We start from the raw sequence: 7,635 nt of genomic DNA, 5'->3' as shown, positions 1-7,635 counted from the left end.
GGTTACTTGTGCTTTGTTGACTGTGCAAATGATTTTGACTATGTGGATCACAAGAAGCTATTGATAACACTGCAAAGAATGGGTATATTAGAACACTTATTTGTACTCTTAAGGAACTGTACCAAGATGCAGTTATTCGAACAGAACAAGGGGATATTGAATGGCTTAAGATCAGGAATGGTGTAAGCAAGGTTTGTAGCCTCTAACCATAGTTATTCAATCTCTATACGGAGCAAATAATCTGAAAAGTTGGATTATATGAAAAAGAACATTGCATCAGAATTAGAGGAAGACTCATTAACACCTGTGATTTGCAGATGATACAATTTTCCTTGTTGGAAGTGTTGTTGTTGTTGTTAAGTACCATTGAGTCAGTTCCAACTCATAGCGACCTTGTGTAGGGTTGCTGAGGAGCAGCTGGTGAGTTTGAACTGCCGATTTTGTGGTTTGCAGACTAGTGTTGATCTTACAGCACCACATCAGACAACTTAAAATACTTACTGCATCAATAAATAAATTCATGATAAATAGAGAAAAGATTGAAATTGTCAATGATTTCTTTGTTTGGTTCCACAATCAGGATTAATAAAAGCTTCAGTCAAGCAATCAAATGATGTATTGCATTAGGCAAATCTGATGCACAGTACCTCTTGAAAGTATTCAAAAGCAAAGATACCAGTTTGAGGACTAAGGTGAGCCTCACCCAACTCATGGTGTTTTCAGTATCCTCATATGCATTTGAAAGTTGACCAATAAATAAGACCACAGAAAATTGATGCATTGGAATTATGGTGTTGAAGAAGAATATTAAAAGTACCATGGACTGCCAGAAGAATAAACAAATCTTTATTGGAAGAAGTACAGCCAGAATGCTTCTTATAAGCCAAGATGGTAAGACTTTGTCATTCATACTTCGGATTTGTTATCAAGAGGTACCAAGCCCTGGAGAAGGACATTATGTTAGATAATGTGGAGGATCATCGAAAAAGAGGAAGAGCACCCAATGAGGTGGATTGACACAGTGGCAACATCAATGAGCTTAAGTGTAACAATTTTGAGAGTAATGCAGGACCCAAAGTCATTGAGTTGGAACTGCTTCACTCTACCTAACAACAGCAAATGTATTTAAGTATATCTGTATGTTTGTATGCAATGTTTCTAACCCCAAAGAAACATAAATATTGTATTTATGGTGGTTGTTGTGTGTTGTCAAGCTGGTTCTGACACATTGTTGTTGTTGTTAAGCGCCATTGAGTTGGTTCTGACTCGTAGTGAACCTGCATAGGGTTTCCAAGGAACAGTTGGTGAGCTTGAACCGCCGACCTTGCAGTTCAAACCAACCTTGCAGTCCAGCGCATTAACCACAGTGCCACATTACGACTCCAAGAGGAAGAGGAGGCTAGATCGTTTTCACAGGAGAAGCAACTTTTAACTCATAGTGACCCTATAAAGGGTTTCTAAGGCTGTAAATCTTTACCAGAGGAGAATGCCTCATCTTTCTCCTACAGAGCATCTGGTAGATGCATACTTCTGAACTTGCAGTTAGCAGCCAATCTGGTAACCTGTTGTACTACCAAAGCTTTGGATTTATAGAGAATGATAATAAAAGACAATAACAAAAAAATTTTTTTTATTAGGTATTTTACTTATGTCAGAATAGACTTAAGAAAGAGTCATCAGAATGGAACCTGTCATAAATTGGGGACAATTTGCATTTTTAAAATTTCTTTCCTTTTTATCAAGAAGGACAAGAGGGGAAAGGCATCCCCCACAGTAGAGTTGACATAAGGCCATGTGAGTGTTGTTAGTTCTGTCTTGAGGTTCTTCCAGCTAAGATTCGGAGAGTTGGCAGAGCAAAGCTCAAATAAACACAGCTGCTCCCACTTCCCTCCTGAGGTGGTGAGGCTGTCTGCATTAGTCTCCTTTTTATATTGAACAGACCTCTTCTGGTACCTGGTAAGTGCTTGGCTTTTAGATAAGAGTGAAAAGTCACAAGAGTACTCATGTATTCCACGTAACAGAAATTAATTGGTAGGTGCAATCAGTCTCCACTGACATTGTCAAAATACATCTACCCTGAGTAAAAGCAACATAGCAATGAGGACGCATCGTTTCCGAGGCTATAAATCTTTACGGGAGCAGAAAGCCTTATCTTTCTCCCATAGAACAGCTGGAAGTTTCGAACTGCTGACCTTGGAGTTAGCAGAACAACTTGTAACCACTATACTACCAGTGCTCGTTCACTAGAGAACAATTTGATGACTGACAAATGTGCATAGCGCCTAAGAGAGAGAAAATCCAGGAGTGATCCTTACAACATCATATTGTATGTTCTCTCAGACATTGTAAAATATGTTATATCCATTTGAATCTTTATAATATCCCTGTAGTGTACCTGCTGTTATTCTTAAAAAGGAATACTGTAGCTCAGAAATGTTGGGTAACTTGACTAATAGATTTAACCCAATGGACTTCACAACCCAGGATCCTTTTCATTAAAGTATGCTATGAGAGTGCATAAGTTGAATATTTAAGGGTCTCTCACATAGTGTAGTGGTTACGAATCGAGCTGTGAACCTTAAGGTCAACAATTCGAAACTACCAGCTGTTCCACAGGAGAAAGAGGAGGCTTTCTGCTCCTGTAAAGATTTACAGTCTCAGAAACCCTGTATAGGGTAGCTATGAGTTGGAACCGACTCCACGGCACATAACTACTAACCACCAGGTTAAATCAGTATGCACATGTACAGAATTTAAAATTACACATTGAATATTGTTTGAGCCAGGTTTCCTAGAAGCAGAGATTGCAAATGGGATTGGGTTGCAAATGGGATTGGGTATATATATGAAATATTGATGGGCTACTCTTAGGTGAACTTTGTAGGGAATTGAGAAAAGCAAGGGAAGGCAGGAGATACGTAAAAAAGAATGTGACATAAACAAGAATGAGGGTCTTTAGCTTGATCCCTCCAGGAGTTCTGGAGTTTGAATGGCCCCACAGAGATGGTCTCATTTTGAAGCCAGAGGTTTAGATTTGGTATATTTTGATTCAGTCATTAAATGTGTGTTGGTCCCAGGGCTGGGAGTAGGGGCTTACCCCCAAGTCAGGGTGGTTCCTGTTTGGTCAAAGCTGATTCTGTAGGAAAGGGAACAGGTGTAAGTAGATAGTTAGGGACTGGGTACATAGGTTGGCCAAAGAGAAATCTGCCTGGGACACTGACAGGGATTGTAGATCCTATGTGTGCTGTATACCTGTGCTCAAATCTGGATACGACATGGCATTTAAAACTTCCTTCACAATACAGGGAAACTAACAAAAACTTGGTTTCATTCTGAGTCTCAACATCAGACTTATAAATCCAAAAATTTACCCAAAGGTCACAGTGGTAAACAGCAGGGAAAAATGGTGATCAAGGTCAGGGATGGACTACTGTATCAGCAACATACAAAGAGGTTTACATGTGCTTACTTGCTAATTTGTGGTGACCAATTTCACATGTTTTCACCACATCAAAATCTATGTGACATTGTTCACTATAGATTAGTTAGTAAATAAAAGTAACTTCATGCTTCTCTTGCTGATAGGGTGATCTGACACTGAAGTCACTACTATGGCACTCTCTATCACTGAATGTATGTAAATCTGCCAACAATCTCCCCAGAGACGTATAATTCTGCTATTCCTTTTTATGGTGGCAAAACCTGACCCATGCTGATGTTGTTATTGTTAAGTATTGTCAAGTCGATTCTGACCCATAGCGTCCCGTCCCCAGTATAGGGTTTCCAAGGAGCAGCTGGTGAGCTTGAACCACTGACTTGAAGTTCAAATGACTTTGCAATCTGATGCATTAGCCCACAGCACCACACCAGGACTCCTACTGATAGAAGTTGGCTACTGGTCATTTTATTTGACTTTATGGTGATATTCAAATGATTTATTGAAGAATTAATAGTATGTTTGATTATTGGGTGCTGCCCAAGACCCACTGCTGAGTGTGTTAGGTGTTGTCTAACATTTCTCCTCATTGTAACATCTGAAAAAAAATCTAAATTTGAAATGATATAGCATTACTTGATTCAGAGAACAAGTTAGGGATAAAGACTCAGAGCACTGGATATATTGTCCAAGAGTAATAGCTAGTGATCGAATTTGCATAAAAATATGTCTATATGACTATACCATATCCAATCCTGTGTCTTCGTAGTCAGGATCCTCTTTGCACCATGGGAAAATTGTACCCTGTGGGTGCAATGCTGGACCCTTTGGGAGTGTGCTTCCACCAGTGTGAAGATCCCTAGGCTGGGCAGAAAGGGTGTGACAGAGAAGGGCACAGGAGAGGAGGAAAAAAAGTTAAAAAAAAAAAAAAGTCACACCTCTTTTTCTACAAGTCGCTGGGTGGCTTTCACACTGTAGCCGCTGACAATTGTGACTCTACTTTGAGGAGGCAACCCTTCCCTAATCATATTTGAGTGCCTTCCTACTTGAGTAGCTCATTTCCAGCACTATATCATGTAATGTTCCACAGCTATTCAGAAAGTTTTCAATGGCCAATTATTTTAGAAGTAGATCACTAGACCCTTTTTCCTAGTCCATGTTAGTCTGGAAGCTCTGCTAAAACATGTTCACCATGGATGACCCTGCTGTGACTTGAAATACTAGTGGCATAGCTTCCAGCATCACAGCAACACTCAGTCCACCACCGTATAACAAACTGACAGCTATATGGTGGTTATGAGCACGTATTTCCCTGGAATTATACAAAAGACAGTGGGGAAACCTCAAATTAAGACAAACCAATCTACCATGAGTAACACTACTAGTAGTTGAAACACTGGTCACAAACCTCCCAGAATACCAGTGACACGCAAACCTCCACTACAAACTTACACCTGAGGGGTGGGATAATAATACTAATAGACAATGGGGTAGATAATTGACTCTTTTTGGTAGAGATTCATGTGTAGACATGGATAATGGAAGATTACATTGGTATCAGGCTGTTCAGTATTTCAGTAATTTATATATACATATTCAAATTTAGGAGTCCTGGTGTGGCACTGTGGATTATTGAGCTGGACTGCAAAGTCAGTTTGAACTGCAAAGTCAGAGGTTCAAGCTCAGCAGCCACTCCTTGGAAACCCCATATAGGGACTCTATGGGTTGGAAAAAACTCAACAACAGTTAATAACGACAAAAAAAATCAAATTAAATTACAGAAATCTAATGTATGCAGAATGGAAACTTTTAGATTAAATGTAACAGCACTCCAGAATAATGACCTGGCATTTCCCCCAATTCACAAATAAATAATTCAAAAGGCATTACTCTCTCCATTACCTTAAATACCTATTAGTAAAATTGTCTCCACAATCTAGGACTGTAGCTACAAACCCTCAAGGAATTTTCTAAGCAAATATTAGGCTCTTACAATTGCATTTATGCATAGTTACACAGTAGACAGTTAAATCAGCTCCGTTACTGTGTCCTATGAAATTACATAATTAGAAACCCTTCACAGTACATGTTATTAATTTAGTGCATGACTACTTCAAAGCAGACAAGTTACAGATCATTTGAGTTAGTATTCACAGGGAATTTTTCATTTTTCAGTCTTTGAAGGAAGTGAAAATACACAGAGCCTACTAAGTATGTGGTAAGGAAAAGTTGGGCATGAACATTTCTTAGTTATCTAGCACTTATAATATCCAGATATTGTGTGTTAAATTCTATAACATTGTATTCAGTGATGAGATATGCATTAGTTTCCTGGTGCCTATAAATTTAAAATCCACATATTATCTATCTCTAAGAGAGAATCTGTTTCATGCTTTTTTTTTCCTAGCTTCAAGTTCTTGTCAGTAAAATTCTTGGCATTCATTGCTTTTAGATACACTTCAATCCCTGTTTCTGTCTTCACATGGCTCTATTCCTTTTGTATCCAAATTTCTTTCTTCTTCAAAGGATACAAGTCTTTGGATAAGGACTCACTCTAATCTAGTGTGACCTTGTTTTAACTTAATTACATCTGAAAAAGCCCTATTTCCATTTAAGATCAATTTCACTGGTTCAAGTGGACATAAATTTTTCAGGAACACTATTCATCCCAGTATGCTTGGATGCCATTGCTCTTACATTATGCGTGCCAATCTATATATAAAAAAATGTAAACAGGTTCAGGAGAAATTGGTTGACAGATGAGAATATGGATTGAGTTTATTAAAATAGGGTGATATAATAGCCACATTTTCCACTCATGGTTTTCTCCAGTTTATGGTACGTAAGGTTTCTAGAAAACTGGGTATTTAAGCAGAGGGTTCCTTGGCCAGTGTGGAGTAAGAACAAAGGAATGTGAATAATTTTTTTAAATTAATCACAGAAATAGGTAAAGCTTTGGAAACATCTTCACCTTTCATCAAAGAACTCCTTCCTAATTTTCAGATTCTGCACATCACCACAACATTGTTGGCCCAGGCAATGCTAGAAGCATACTGCTGACTGTTTATCTCACTTTTTCCAAGTTGAGCACTATTTTCTTTAAAAATCTTTTCATCTAGTTATTTTTCCTACAGCATCAATCCCTCCAGTTAAATATGCCTCTTGTCCCAAAGGAGAAAGACAGATTGAGCATCCTCACCACCTACTAATGCCACTTCCACATCAGACCTACTCCACATGCCACCCAGCTCTATATTTGCTACCTCTCTTTCATTCCCGTTGTGGTCTTTTGTACTCATTTATTGAAGAATGGGTATATTGTCTTCTCTACGCCTTCCATCATCCTTGGGGTAGCAACAGTCACTTGCATGGTTTAGCTGCCCGACCTAATCCTTAACCTTATTTTCAGTGACTCACTCCTGCCCTACCTCAGCTACATTCTCTTATGGTTGAACCTGCTATCAGCAAGTCCTGAAAAATAAATGAAAATATCTCACTTGATCATATTCCACCATTCCAGCTTTAAATGACTTGCCTTGTTGCTATCTAGAATAGTTATTAAACACAACTGTAAGGTTAGAGTAATCTAGATATTTCTTTTCTCTATATTCACAGTAAGGTAACTGATTTTTTTCTGAGAAACATGCCTATACACACACATAAATGTGCATGCTCATACACAATTATACATTTATTGTCTTCAATCTCATTTGAGTCCTTAGCTGTTGTGATCCTTCATCCTGTCTTTATTAAAACCATTTCAAAAATTTTTCATACATTTCTCGTTTCTGACCTTGCCACCCCCGTCCCTTGAGAAATACTCTTTTTCAATGAAAAATTGAAACCAAATAGGGAGAAAAATCCCTCTACTTCCAGTCATCAAGTCTCTGAAATTCAAAGTATGAATATGCATATTTATAGCACTAGCCACATTTCAAGTACTCAAAAGTCATATTGGCTGGTGGCTACCACCCTCAACAACAAGATGGAGACAATTTGGAGTCTTATCTAACTTGTGAGATGAGTTCCTTGTGGTGAGAGCTTCATAGCTCTGTGAGTTCACAGATAGTTTGAAAAGGATTATTTCAATGGACTCTTTTTTTTAATTTTTAATTAAATGTTTTTATTTTGGATTGAGTGAAAGTTTACAGGGCACATCATCAGCTTCACATTCAACCATTCATATAGCTTGTTTCATT

Source organism: Chrysochloris asiatica, unplaced genomic scaffold (genome assembly GCF_000296735.1).
Source record: "Chrysochloris asiatica unplaced genomic scaffold, ChrAsi1.0 scaffold00141, whole genome shotgun sequence".
Taxonomy (NCBI): domain Eukaryota; kingdom Metazoa; phylum Chordata; class Mammalia; order Afrosoricida; family Chrysochloridae; genus Chrysochloris; species Chrysochloris asiatica.
Note: the sequence above shows the minus strand (reverse complement) of the source record.